General features: G+C 38.6%; 1 pseudogene; it reads right to left on the bottom strand.

Moving 5' to 3' along the window:
- Positions 1–7,569: 7,569 nt before the first annotated feature.
- LOC148586063 (protein SIEVE ELEMENT OCCLUSION B-like) lies at positions 7,570–15,125 on the bottom strand (annotated as a pseudogene).
- Between the last annotated feature and the right edge of the window lie 605 nt (positions 15,126–15,730).

The raw sequence follows: 15,730 nt of genomic DNA, 5'->3' as shown, positions 1-15,730 counted from the left end.
TTAAACTTATCAATTACTATCATGTGTTTTATATGCCGATACATTAATATCTTTTTTTAAAAAATAATTAATTAATTAAATTTGAGGGGGGAGTTCCAAATTACATCTTTGCACTAATTAATTGACACATTAATTGTAATATCGTGTGGAGATTATAGTTAAATGAAGTCCATAAAGCCTCAATTAATAATTTTGGGCCAGCAGCCTATTTCAATGCCTACCTCTATCGACATTCATGCTTTAACTTAGACACAATACCCGGCCAATTACCCATGATTAGATGATAGCCATTTAAAAAAAAAAAAAAAAAAAAACCACTTGTAAAAGTAAATTGTCCAAAAATTTATGGACACGTAATTAAAATTGTATTTAAGTCATCTAAAACACTTGAAATCATAACAAATTCTCCAAAATTGTATTATGCTGATCATAAGAGTGATGACACAAATTACTAGGCCAACTTGACAACTTGGCTTTCATGATTGAGGATGATGTAACGTTGGATAAGCTAATTTTTGGTTGTGCTTAGATGAAGGTTTATCAAAAAAGAAGGAATGCTGGGTCGACACATTGAAGAAAAGTTTAGTTCTGATTGGTTTAAATTTATTTGACATGGCAAAAAAAAATGACCGTTAGATCAATTTTTATATCACTATATATTTTGGAATCTCCTTAAAATAATAAAATTAAGTAATTAACATGCATTAGGCATATTGAAGTATATAAATATTAAATAAGTTGTATAAACAAAAACAAAAAACCAAAAGAAAACAAAAATAATAATAATAATAATAAACATAATAATAATTATAGAAATAAAAATTTCTGACGTGTCGTTTTGACACGTCAGAAATTGCTGACGTGTCGTTTTGGACACGTCAGAAATTTCTGACGTGTCATTTTGACACGTCAGCAATTTCTGACGTGCCGAATGTTGGCACGTCAGAAATTAATAATTTTTATTTCTAATTAAAAAATTTGCGTCAAAATTAAATTTGGTTAATTTTTTACTGACGCGTCAAGAATTAACACGTCAGTAAATCCTGACGTGTTAACTTTGACACGTCAGAAAATAATTTTGCTGACGTGTCTAATTAGCACGTCAGTAATTACTGACGTGGCAAAAAAAAGACACTGTTTACCACGTCAGAAACTCCCCTTTTTTTTGTAGTGAGCTCAAGTACATGTGGGATGCTGATGGAGCCAACTGACAGAACATGATTGAGATTATCTTCATGCTTTATCTTGTTAAGAGTAGGCTTTGATTATGTTTTGTGATGGTTAAATTTGGATTGTAACCTCTTTGTATTTTAATGGCTGGTCTCTAATCGCGACGTTTGAAGATTTAGCTATGTTCTTGAACAGAGTAGTAGAGAATTGGTTTTGGTCAACTTAACCAAAACACTGCAGTAGCATTCTATTTATATAAGTTTACACAAGAACATTGGAAAAGATACACCATATAGGGAAAGTTCTTAAGACCTATTATATATATAATACAAGTCGCATTAAAATAAGGTAAATGATGGTAAATCAAATATACACATATCAATTGAGTGGCTGTCTAATGAGAACTTGAGCAACACATATGAATATATATGGCAGGTCTTGTGCAACACGCAGAGGCATGTATAGAAGGTCTTGGGGAATCATTGACAGTTGGAGTATTAATCACCAAACCTTTCCTTGATTTCTTTCTTGTTGTCTATTGAATTGATGTCCATTATTCTCGCAGCATGATCTGTATAAGAGCTGATTTCCATAATATCAGTAGCAGAATCTTCATGAGGTGAGGTAGCAGAATCTTCATAAGGTGAGGTGGCTGCTGCTACCTTAACATTCCCCCGCAAGCTAAGGGGTCTGGGTAGAACCATTAGCTTGGATCATAAGAGGGCAAAACGAGCAGAGGATAGCCCTTTGGTAAAAACATCTGCAAGTTGGTTACCAGTGGATATGAATTTAATCAAGATATCCCTATTCAGAACCTTCTCACGTATGAAGTGGTAATCAACTTCAATGTGTTTGGTGCAAGTATGAAATACAGGATTGGAAGCCAAAGATAAAGCATTGACATTGTCACACCAAAGCACAGGAGCCACAGCCAAGGAAATACGTAATTCTTGGAACAACATACGGTGCCAAAATAATTCAGCAGTAGTTAGAGCCATGGAGTGGTACTCAGCTTCCGTGCTTGATCGAGAAACCACGACTTGTTTCTTGGCACTCCAAGACACTAAGCAATTACCCAGAAAAATACCATAGCCCGATGTTGAGTGACGATAGTCGGGGCAGCCAGCCTAATCAGAATCGCAAAAGGCTTGGAGATGCAACTGTCCCTTGGTATAAAGAAGCCCATGGTCAGGAGTATGTTTCAAATACTTGAGGACCCTCTTAGCAGCGGACCAATGAGATGAAGAGGGGGAGTGCATCTACTGACACAATTGATTGACAGCATAAGAAATATCCGAGCGAGTAAGGGTACAATATTGAAGGGCTCCCACCACTTGATAGTATTTACTTGGATCAACTAGCAACTCACCGTCAAATTTAGAGAGCTTTTAACCAGAGGAGCAGGGAGATGTAGTAGGCTTAGCACCAAACATGCGTGTGCAATGGAGAATGTCTGCAATATACTTGGATTGTGATAAGTGCAAGCAAGCAGTGGAGCGGGTAACCTTAATGCCAAGAAAGAAGCCCAATTGACCCAAGTCTTTTAAAGGGAACCTCTGCTGGAGATTAATAATAAGAGATTGAATAACAGAGGGCTGATTTCCTGTGACAATTATGTCATCAACGTAAACTAACATAAAAATAGTAATGCCACCATTAAAGAAAAGAAATAAGTAGGAATCAACTAGTGAAGCCGTGAACCCCAGCTCCAGTAATGCAGTAGATAAACATGTAAACCAATCTCTTGGAGCTTGCTTGAGTCCATAGATGGACTTGTTGAGTTTACATACAAAATTTGATTTGTCACCATCAACAAAACCTTGAGGTTGCTCCATGTAGACCTCCTCCAACAAGGTACCATGCAAAAAGGCATTGGACACATCCAACTGCTTAATTGGCCAGTCAAAATGCACAGCCAAGGCAAAAATAATTCGAATAGTGGAAGGTTTAATAACGGGACTAAATGTCTCAGTGTAATCCACACCACTTTCTTGTTCAAAACTTTTGGCAACCAAACGAGCTTTGAACCTATCAATAGAACCATCAGCCCTTTGCTTAATTTTGTAGACCCACCGATTCCTTATAACACGTTGGTGGAGCAGACGAGGACACAATGTCCATGTCCCATTAGAGATCAAAGCCTCAAACTCAGCAATCATAGCAGCCCTCCATCGAGAATCAGTCGTAGCTTTGGTGAAGCAGGATGGTTCAGTTTCGGTAAGGATGGAGGGAAAGGCTTTAAGAGGAGAGTGCTTTGTAGTATAGTAGAGATGGAAATCATCAAAGGATTTAGGCTTAAGGGAGCCAGTCCTAGAGCTTGTGGTCATAGGATGCACATGGGGAGCAAGGCTCTCGGATGGGGCAGGTGCAAGAGGTACAATGGGTAGATGGGCACTCTCGGATGGGGCAGGGGCAAGGGATGTGATGGGGAGTTGGTCAAGAATAGTACATGGTGACTCAAGGGAAAGACTAGGTGAAGAAGAAGGATGATCAAGAGAAGCATCCAGTGAAGAAACAGTGGATGGGAGAGAAGAAGGGGCCGTGGCAGTGTGTGGTGTAGAATTAAGAGACAATGAAGGAGATATGGGATCAAGGATACTTATCGAAACCATGAAGGGAGCATCAGATACTGCATTGATCTTGGAAGGCACTTGAAGTCGAGCATGATCTTTGGCTGGAAAGGATTGCTCATCAAAAACTACATGTCGAGATAAATACACATGGTCAGTGACAAGGTCCAAACAACGATATCCTGCATGACTATACCCAAGAAAAATATAGGCTTTGGATCTGAATTCTAGTTTATGAGAAGTGTATAATCAAGTGACTTAAGAAACAACTTCTCATAAGGAGAAGTGTTTTTCAAAATAGGGGTGAGCAGCCGATTAATGATGAAAATAGAGGTCATGAAGGCATCTACCCAGTAACGATTAGATAAGCCAAAGTGGGCAAGCAAGGTAAGTCCAGTTTCAAGAATATGACGAAGCTTCTGTTCAACTAAGCCATTTTGCTGGGACGTGTGCGGACAACTCTTTTGATGTTGAATGCCATTGATGAATAAGAAATTTTGAAAGAGGTGGGAGGTATATTCTCCCCCACCATCAGATTGGAGTTGCCGAATCTGACAAGAAAATTGTGTTTCAACCAGAACTTTCAATTTGACAAAGCAATTGTAAGTATCAGATTTAAAATGTAGAGGATAGAACCACGTATAGCGTGTAAAATCATCAACAAAAATAATATAATACTTACAACCACTAATAAAAGGAATAGGTGATGTCCATAAATCCGTATGAATGAGTTCAAGAACAGAGGTAATGATTCTATTTGATGCAGAGAAAGGCAATTTCTTACTTTTTCCCAATTGACAAAAATCGCAAAAATGCTCTTTATTAGAATCATTATTCAAAGTAGGCAAAGAATGTGCCTTTATTACACGATTGACAATGGAAAGGGAAGGGTGACCAAGCCTAGAGTGCCACACTAGAATAGAAGTTTTTAATCCTAGAAACGCAGTAAAGACATAAGCATTTTTGGATGAGCATCTTCGTAGCCTCAGAGGATAGAGCCCGTTTTCACTCTTGCCTTCCAGGAGCAGTGCATGAGTCCGAAGGTCCTTCATAAAAAAATGAGAGGATGTGAGAATAAAATAACAGTTATTATCTTGACAAAATTTTTGAATTGAAAGAAGATTTGTGGTTGCAGTAGGACAATGCAATATATTCTTAAGATGAAAAGGAATATTTGATGAGTGGAGAATGGTTGAACCAGTGTGCTCAATGTTCAAGCCTGCTCCATTTCCAACAGCTATTGATTTAGGGCCTTGAAAGGGCTGTGGCTGAATAGTTAAATTTTCCAGTGCATTTGTGATGTGGGCATTGGCTCTGCTGTCCGCGAACCATGATTGTTCCTCACGGGTGCTGTTGGTTTGTGCCACCATTGCAGCCAATTGAGAAGGAAGGTGGTGCCCTTGATAGGCTTAGTCCATTCGGTGAAAGCAGTCAAGGGCTTGATGGCTAGTCTTGCCACAAATTTGACAAGGAGCACGAGAAGGTTGATTGGAGGAACCACCATTGTTGTTGAAGGAGATGCCATTAGTTTAGGAGGAAAACAGTCATGATGCAGGACCACCAGTGCCAAGAATAGAAATTCCTTTGGATGTGCCATACTTGGGAGGAAAACGATTGAATTGAGGAGCCTTGCCTTTTTTGTTGAAGGAATGGAAGTTGGGTTTGGAAGGACCACCACCTTGGCGCTGCATGAAGAGTGCAAAATTCTGAACATCAGTAGTGGCATTCTGCTGCTGCTGGTTTAGGAGCATCTCATGATTCAGGAGCTCATCCTAAAAATCTAAGAAAGAAAGTGGATTGTCCCTAGTAGCAATAAAAATAGAAGTCACAAATGAATTAAATGTGGGATTGAGTCCACTGATGATGAAGGAGATCAAGTCCTCATCATCAGTTGGTCTCCGTATAGCAGCAAGTTGATCTGCCCAACGCTTGGTAGTACTCAAATACTCAGAGCAGGATTTGGATCCTTGATTGAGGCTTTGAAGTTGGCGTTTCAAGTGTGAAATACGTGACGGTGATTGAGAGGCAAACCTACTTGCCAAAGAAGTCCACACTTGATGTGAGGTATGAAGGCCATAAATAGTAGCCAAAACAAATTCAGCAAGATTGACATTGATCCAGCTGGGAAGGAATTGATCTTTCTTAACCCAATCGGCATAGGTAGGGTTAGAAACATCCTTGCCGTCTGCATCAGGTATGGTTTGAGGTGGGCATGGGTCAGAACCATCCACTATGCCCATCAACTCGTGGCTTTTCAAGGTAGGAACAACTAATGACAACCATAACAAATAATTATGCTCATCAAGTTTGAGAGCAAGGAGTTGAGGAAAGCTCGGTAGAGTGAAGCAGGTTGCAGTGGTAGTGTTTGAAGAGGAGGCCATTGAGAAAATAAAGAAGAGGCGTTGGCCTATGAAGGCTCTGATACCATATCTCCTTCATTGTCACTTAATTCTACACCACACATTGCCATGGCCTTTTCTTCTCTCCCGTCTACTGTTTCTTCCCTGGATGATTCTCTTGATCATCCTTCTTCTTCACCTAGTCTTTCCCTTGAGTCACCATGTACTATTCTTGACCAACTCCCCATCACATCCCTTGCCCCTGCCCCATCCGAGAGCCTTGCTCCCCATGTGCATCCTATGACCACACGCTCTAGGACTGGCTCCCTTAAGCCTAAATCCTTTGATGATTTCCATCTCTACTATACTACAAAGCACTTTCCTCTCAAAGCCTTTCCCTCCATCCTTACTGAAACTGAACCATCCTGCTACACCAAATCAGCTCACCTCATGAAGATAGCAGCAGCCTCACCTCATGAAGATTCTGCTACTGATATTATGGAAATCAGCTCTGATACCATGAATAGAGTAGTGGAGAATTGGTTTTGGTCAACTTAACCAAAACACTGCAGTAGCATTCTATTTATATAAGTTTACACGAGAACAATAGAATTGGAAAAGATACACCATACAGGGAAAGTTCTTTAGACATATTCTATATATAATACAAGTCACATTAAAATAAGGTAAATGATGGTAAATCAAATATACACATATCAATTGAGTGGCTATTTAATGAGAACTTGAGAAACACGTATGAGTATATATGGCAGGTCTTGTGCAACACGTAGAGGAATGTAGAGAAGGTCTTGGGGAATCATTGACAGTTGGAGTATTAATCACCAAACCTTTCCTTGATTTCTTTCTTGTTGTCTATTGAATTGATATCCATTATTCTTGCAGCAGGATCTGTATGAGAGCTAATTTCCATAATATCAGTAGCAGAATCTTCATGAGGTGAGGTAGCAGAATCTTCATGAGGTGAGGTGGCTGCTGCTACCTTAACAATTCTAATGTTTTAGACTCACTCTAGTTATTTGTTGATTGTATGTTTAAATTATAGCTATATCTCTGCTTAAAAGTAAAAAGTTTTTCGCTTCAAATTCTCTTCGAAAAAGATGGGATCCTTGAGTTTTGTTTATCGTGGAACAAAATTAATTATGAAAATTTGAAGTAAAAAGTAATTAAGGCTATTGATGGCTAAGAATAACTGAAAGAAAAAAAGAAAGTTGAATCCAGATTATATTAATTTACTATTCACTTAAGACAACAAGAAGTACTACTATCCATATCAACTATATTGAGCTTTATCAAAAGCGGCAACGTCTACGTACATTGAATCACTACAAACATATAAATATAAGCAATAGAGAATGGTATAAACTTGAGAGTGAGAGGAAGAGATTGTTGGGCCTGGTACAAAAAAACAGTATTGAGAGGGAGCGTGCTTTCATGGATGAATTCCATGAGGTCTAAGGCAAGGGACCAATTTAAAGAAACTTTTCATGGTATTCTTTGAAGCAAATCTCCAAGCTTCTCTTAGGCACATTCACCTTCCACTCTTCAAATGCCTCCAAAACCATTAGAATTGTTGTCCCATGATCACTGACTACCCTTGTAGACCATTTGGTCAACACTGCCCATATGCTCTCATTCTTGAAGAAAAGCAATAACTTTTGAATTTCTTAGTTTCCAAGGTTAGATTCAGTCTTCTTCTGAGTCTTGGTGCGTTTCCACAAAGGAGGTTGTTTGTAGCCTTTTCCAATGCAAGAAAAGTCTATGGAAATGTATGCTTCCTTTATGACTGGATCCTCGGCCACAACATTTACTTACTTGGAAAATTGTTCGATCCATATGTTGTCCTTGCCTCCACAGAGGAAAGTGTACTCTTCAATCTGATTGCACAAGACATATATGTCTAACCTTAAATTTATTTGAAGGCACAGTATGAATTTTGCCTAAAACTACATGCATGAATTAATGAATATGTGCATATGCATGTATGTATGTATGTGCAAAGGATATGTATGTATTGAGAGTTGTGAAAAAAAGACTTTACTGCGTAAGGTCCAGGTGGTCTCATGCAAAACCCTTGTTTCTGATGCATCCGTCGACAGAAAGGGAAGGCCATCATTCCACTTAGCCGAATCATGTTTAGTGCATTTTCGTTTACAACGTACATGCCCTTAGGGGTTCATCACTACTGATTCTCTCGGATTGAGATTTTTGGCAATTTACTCTCCGAATTGCTAGTAATTTGGGCATGCCATATGTGACCTACTAGCCTAATCCAACTAAGAATTTTGGTAATACAATGTGAGAAAGTCCATGTGAAATCTACTTGCCAAATCATGTTCTCAAAGTATTGCACTATGTACCATGGCATCTTCAACCACAACATGTCAAACTTCTTTCGTAGGTCATCGGTTCCACAATTGGGATCCACACAATTTTGTATTGGTATTCATTCTCCTTTATTATGTCATAAATTGGCATCCAAATAGAGATATCGTCCTTAGAGATATGTCCAAGCTTGAAATGAACAATAGAACATTCTTCTTTTCTAGCAAATCGATCCTAACCTGCTTGTGCAAGAAAACTGTGAAAAATCAAGTCAATTGAACATAATTCATGTTGTTTCGTGCCTTGAATTTCATCAAGTCATGTGGGGCCAGTTTTGTCTTATTCCAAATTGGTTTTGGAATTCTCTCACGTTTTGGACTTCTCTCTTTGAGCACCGACTTTGAGTCCATTCCAAGTCAGATTTGGAAGTCCTTGGTTTACTTGGAACACAATTCGGTTCCTTTTGGTTTAGCAGCTCTTGGCCACCAACTTTATACTGTTATGAAAGGGAGTATAATTCACAATTTGAGGTGGAGAGAAAAATTAGAAGCCACATATCTCATTAGGGTATTCTCACTTTGTTGTGCCTTATGGCACTTAGAGAAAAAGAGAGTTTTCTTTGTCAATTTTTTCTCTCTTTCTGTATTTTTCTCTTTTGTGTGAGAATGAGATTTGGATGTATTGGGGCTTTGGGTTTTGAGTGATTTTCTCCATGTTATCTTTGTACTTCATCTTTTGTTACTGAATTTTCTCCGGGTCGTCTCTGCCAGTGGATGTAGCCTTGTTAAGCCGAACCACATAAATCTTGGTGTCTTGTGTAATTGATTTATTTTCTATTATGCTCTTTTCTGCTTCTTTGGGATTCTGTATTTTAATTCTGTGCACAACAAGTGGTATCAAAGGCTGGGTTCTTTCTTTTCCAGGATGGCTTCTGCAAAATTTAAAGTAGAAAAGTTTAATGGTCAGAATAGTTTCAGTCTTTAGCGTATCAAGACGTGTTCTTTAATGCGACAACAAGGTTTGACGAAAAATTTGGATGGCAAGGTACCATCATCAAGGGAGGAGTGTTTCATATCGCATCTATATTATTTTAGTGCGTTTGGGAGCATCATGTATGCTATGGAGTGCATTCATTCAGATGTTTCACATCCAGTTAGTGTTGTTAATCCTAGCAAGGTTTACTGGTCGGTAGTGAATTTGATATTCCGTTATTTACGAGGTGCTATAGATGTTGGCTCAGTTTTTGACAGAGACAGTAATATCAGTTCCAATGTCATTGGGTATGTCGATTCAGATTATGCTGGTGATCTAGTTGTGACACGAGGAGATATCATATTGAAGAAAATTGCCTCTGAGGAAAATCCAGTGGATATGCTCACTAAGCCAGTTCAGGATTGCAAGTTCAAGAGTTGCTTGGACTTGATTGTTGTTTGTAGCTTGTGATTGCCCGTGTGGGTGTTTGAGGAGACGTCATGAGGAGATTTGCAGCAGGGACTTGATGGAATTCAAGTCAAGGTGGAGTTTGTTGTTTGGTGCCTTGAATTTCATCAAGTCATCCGGGGCCAGTTTTGTCTTATTCCAAATTGGTTTTGGAATTCTCTCACGTTTTGGACTTCTCTCTTTGAGCACTGGCTTTGAGTCCTTTCCAAGTCAGATTTGGAAGACCTTGGTTTGCTTGGAACACAATTCGGTTCCTTATGGTTTAGCACCTCTTGGCCACCGACTTCATACTCTTATAAAAGGGAGTATGATTCACAATTTGAAGTGGGGAGAAAAATTAGAAGCCATATATCTCATTAGGGTTTTCTCACTTTGTTGTGCCTTGTGGCACTTAGAGAAAAAGAGAGTTTTATTTGTCAATTTTTTCTCTCTTTCTGTATTTTTCTCTTTTGTGTGAGAGTGAGATTTGGATGTACTGGGGCTTTGGGTTTTGAGTGATTTTCACCCCGTTATCTTTGTACTTCATCTTTTGTTAGGGAATTTCCTCCGAGTCGTCTCCGCCAGTGGATGTAGGCTTGTTAAGCCGAACCACTTAAATCTTGGTGTCTTGTGTGATTGATCTATTTTCTATTCTGCTTCTTTGGGATCGTGTATTTTAATTCCTTGCACAACAAGTGGTATCAAAGCCTGGGCTCTTTATTTTGCAGGATGGCTTTTGCAAAATTTGAAGTAGAAAAGTTTGATGGTCGAAATAGTTTCAATCTTTGGCGTATCAAGATGTGTTCTTTAATGCGACAACAAGGTTTGGCGAAGATTTTGGATGGCAAGGTGCCATCATCAAGGGAGGAGTGTTTCATGTCGCATCTATATTATTTTAGTGCATTTGGGAGCATCATGTATGCTATGCAGTGCATTCGTCCAGATGTTTTACATGCAATCAGTGTTGTTAATCCTAGCAAGGTTTACTAGTCGGTAGTCAATTTGATATTCCGTTATCTACGGGGTGCTATAGATGTTGGCTCAGTTTTTGACAGAGATAGTGGTATCGGTTCCAGTATCATTGGGTATGTCGATTCAGATTATGCTGGTAATCTGGTTGTGACACGAGGAGATATCATATTGACGAAAATTGCCTCTGAGGAAAATCCAATGGATATGTTGACTAAGCCAATTCCGACTTACAAGTTCAAGAGTTGCTTGGACATAATTTTTGTTTGTAGCGTGTGATTGCCCGTGTGGTGTTGGAGGAGACGTCATGAGGAAATTTGTATTAGGACTTGATGAAATTCAAGTCAAGGTAGAGTTTGTTGTTTGGTGCCTTGAATTTCATCAAGTCATGTGGGCCAGTTTTGTCTTATTCCAAATTGGTTTTGGAATTCTCTCACGTTTTGGACTTCTCTCTTTGAGCACCGGCTTTTAGTCCTTTCCAAGTCAGATTTGGAAGTCCTTGGTTTACTTGGAACACAATTCAGTTCCTTTTGGTTTAGCACCTCTTGGCCACCGACTCCATACTCTTATAAAAGGGAGTATGATTCACAATTTGAGGTGGGGAGAAAAATTAGAAGCCACATATCTCATTAGGGTTTTCTCACTTTGTTGTGCCTTGTGACACTTAGAGAAAAAGAGATTTTTCTTTGTCAATTTTTTCTCTCTTTCTGTATTTTTCTCCTTTGTGTGAGAGTTAGATTTGGGTGTATTGGGGCTTTAGGCTTTGAGAGATTTTCTCCCCGTTATCTTTGTGCTCCATCTTTTGTTAGTTAATTTTCTCCGGGTCGTCTCCGCCAGTGGATGTAGGCTTCTTAAGCCGAACTACTTAAATCTTGGTGTCATGTGTGATTGATCTATTTTCTATTCTGCTTATTTGGGATCCTGTATTTTAATTCCGTGCACAACAAGTAGTATCAAAGCCTAAGTTCTTTATTTCGCGGGATGGCTTCTGCAAAATTTGAAGTAGAAAAGTTTGATGGTCGGAATAGTTTCAATCTTTGGCGTATCAAGACGTGTTCTTTAATGTGACAACAAGGTTTGGCAAAGATTTTGGATGGCAAGGTGCCATCATCAAGAGAGGAGTGTTTCATGTCGCATCTATATTATTTTAGTGCGTTTGGGAGCATCATGTATGCTATGCAATGCATTCGTCCAGATGTTTCACAATCCTAGCAAGGTTTACTGGCCGGCAATGAATTTGATATTCCGTTATTTACGGGGTGCTACAGATGTTGGTTCAGTCTTTGACAAAGACAGTGGTATCGGTTCCAGTATCATTGGGTATGTCGATTCAGATTATGCTGGTAATTTGGTTGTGACACGAGGAGATATCATATTGAAGAAAATTGCGTCTGAGAAAAATCCAGTGGATATGTTGACTAAGCCAATTCCGGTTTACAAGTTCAAGAGTTGCTTGGACTTGAGTGTTGTTTGTAGCTTGTGATTGCCCATGTGGGTATTGGAGGAGACGTCATGAGGAGAATTGCATTAGGGACTTAATAGAATTCAAGTCAAGGTAGAGTTTGTTGTTTGGTTCCTTGAATTTCATCAAGTCATGTGGGTCAGTTTTGTCTTATTCCAAATTGGTTTTGGAATTCTCTCACGTTTTGGACTTCTCTCTTTGAGCACCGGCTTTGAGTCCTTTCTAAGTCAGATTTGGAAGTCCTTGGTTTACTTGGAACACAATTCGGTTCCTTTTGGTTTAGCACCTCTTGGCCACCGACTTCATACTCTTATAAAAGGGAGTAGGATTCACAATTTGATGTGGGGAGAAAAATTAGAAGCCACAGATCTCATTAGGGTTTTCTCACTTTGTTGTGTCTTGTGGCACTTAGAGAAAAAGAGAGTTTTTTTTTGTCAATTTTTTATCTCTTTCTGTATTTTTCTCTGTTGTGTGAGAGTGAGATTTGAGTGTATTGGGGCTTTGGGTTTTGAGTGATTTTCTCCCCGTTATCTTTGTACTTCATCTTTTGTTAGTGAATTTTCTCCGGGTCGTCTCCACTCTTAGTGAATTTCTTTTGTAGCTCATCGATCCACTGCTCCATGATTAGGATCCATACAATTTTGTATTGGTCCCTCTTCTCCCTTATTCCATCATAAATTGGCATTAAAATTGAGATATCATCATTAGAGATGTCCAGGCTTGAAATGAACAATAGAACAATGTTATTTTTTAGCACATCGATGCTAACCTGTTTGTGCAAGACAACTGTGAAAAATCAAGTCAATTGTTCAATAAATTATTTTTAATGTGTCTATATATTGAACATAATTCAAATGAAATGAGGTACCATAATATTCTGTTTTGTAGCAAGTGTGAAGGAGCTGTGACTGTAGTCTAGTACATTGATAAAGGAAACATTAAGTACCGACAAACTTGTAAAGGAAAAGTATTTTTAGGGAGGGCCATCCTCACGACCTGCTAGCCGGTCGGGAATCCTTTCAACCTATGTTGGAAAGTTTGTCCCCAAACAGTCTTGATTGTTTAAGCCCAAATAAGTTTGCTCGACATTTCATTTTAATATTATCTATTTGCGTAATTCTTGGAAGATATAGGCTTAACCATATATGAGGTGCAGTTTTATGTGGTGCAAAAGGGAAAAAAAAAAAAAGGTTGGTGTGTTTTAATTTGTAAAGCTAAACATTTCATTGGTGGAACCGTCAATAAGAGGGTGCACATCATTCCTAGCGAAAATCAGCTCCTTGAAAACCTACAAGATATCGGCCTGCCTTCTTTCTCTGCAGTAAACAAGAATCTTTGGTCAGTCCTGTTATTGCCCATTTTTAAGCCATTATATATTGCATGTGCAACAGATTCAATGAGCACGATTCCTTAATTATGATTGAAATTGGCCAGTTACGTGGCTAACCTATTTGTAATCGGCAAATTCTTATCCTGCTCTTTAAGTGGAAGAGGGTTTGACTAATTGTCTGGTCCAAGGGCAATGGACCCTGTGTCTTGTCCCTAAAATCAGGCAACCACAAAAAGTGCATTAATATTATCTATCAAATATTTTATTTTGACAACCCGATCGTGTAGACGCCTATGAATTGGCGCCAATAAGCAATTGCATTACAACAAGTCTTATAATTGTGACATGACAATTAATGATTTCTAAACAAAGGACATGTCAAGGTCAAGAACAACCTACTCATCGCTAGTGAGGCAACACATATGAGGTATACAAGCTACAATGGTAATGATAATCCAGTAGACAGATGCTGGTTCATCCTGATTTATATCCTTGTTAGTAGATAGCTTCTTCAACTCAAAGATGGACTCCATGATGTTCAATGTGTAATCGATAATTTCGATAAGTTCATCAACCTTGTATTTGAGCATACCAGCTGGTATATGTTCCACTGATTGGACGAGTTGGTGTGATGAGTGAAGCTGGGCAAGAGCCAATATTATATCCTCATAATCCAAAGCAAATGCCGCAAGTGTCAGCATTGCCTTAGCATTCCATGAATAGCTTGAGAGTTTATCAAGTATTGACATTGTTGTTTTGTGTGCAATTTCCACACCTGGAGCCTTGCATGCCATCTAAAAAAATTTCTAATTTGGTAACTAATTCATGCCACAAACATTAATTGGGGGAAAAAAAAGGTGAGGGAAAGAAAGAAAGATCGATGCTCCATTGTTCAAGATTTTCATGGGGGTGAAAAATGGTATTCTTTGTAATTACCTCATAGGAAACTTGCTTGAGTAGTGTGCATAGAAGTGGATCGAAGCTGGCTCTTGACACCTTTTCCTCCGGTTTCTCTAGGTGTTCCCTTCCCTATATGTATAGATTTAGTGAAAGAAACCTCGAAGACTAATTAACTTGAACCCTTCAATATAACTAAAAATAATATCATCTCATCGATCTATTTGTTCTCTATTGGAATAAACTTGTTAAATCTTATAGCTGGACTATTAAATTTATATTCCACCTTAATTTGGACTAGCTAGAAAGAAAAAAGTGAAAAAAGAAAATCTTATAAAGAATATGATGGTAGAAACATACATACCAGCTGTAAAACATCGTCAACAATATGGGTTACGTGATTAAGAATGTTTTTGACGACCACAAAAAGAGAGCCGGCATCAAATTTTTCTTCAGCAGGAAGATGGGTTGGAGAAATTAGATTCACGATCTGATCGTTGGACATTGTTAACACGTTCAGCTCGCCTTCAATCATATCGCTGGCCATAGTGTTGTCTATTTCAAAGCGTAAGAGATTGTTGGACTACTACCATAAATTATAGGAGATTGCTGGCCTATATATATAGTTATAGTTATAGACCGGGAATTTTCTTGGAATTTGGCAGGGGATTAGAAAGAGTACAGGGTTTGGGCAGCTCGGAAAGCTACCTGGAAACCCAGCCCCAGACCATCCTTTCTCGTTCTTTGTCAAACTTTCTTGGAAGTAGGATTGGAAACTCTCAAGAAATTTCAAGGGATGATCAAAATCAAGTAACAAGAGCCGAGATTCAACGTCAAAGTGGGCTCCATCTGAATGAGTAACAGGATTCGATAATTAGTACAAAAAATAAAAAATAAAAAATAAAAAAAAAAGAAAGAGAAAGGGTTCACAGTGATTGAAAATGGTTGGAGCCAGAGATAAAGCACTTGAAAAGACTTGAATAAAGAAAGACGAAGAAACTCCAGCGACCAGCGTCATCGTTGATGGTGGCGTAACGTTACAACCTTCCTCCTTCCTAGCTAGTTCGTAGAATGACAGGTCATTGTTTATATCCAAAGTGCAAACCCAATCTGGCCCAAAAAGGAGAAATGCAAAAAACCAAGAAAGAAGAAAACAAAAACTATTATTCGAAATGCTATTTTTTATATTTATTTTGATGTGACGTGTTTATGTAGATTTTCACGCAAACAC

This window comes from Corylus avellana, chromosome 4 (genome assembly GCF_965113065.1).
Source record: "Corylus avellana chromosome 4, dhCorAvel1.hap1.2, whole genome shotgun sequence".
Classification (NCBI taxonomy): Eukaryota; Viridiplantae; Streptophyta; class Magnoliopsida; order Fagales; family Betulaceae; genus Corylus; species Corylus avellana.
This window is presented reverse-complemented; position numbering and strand designations above follow the sequence as displayed.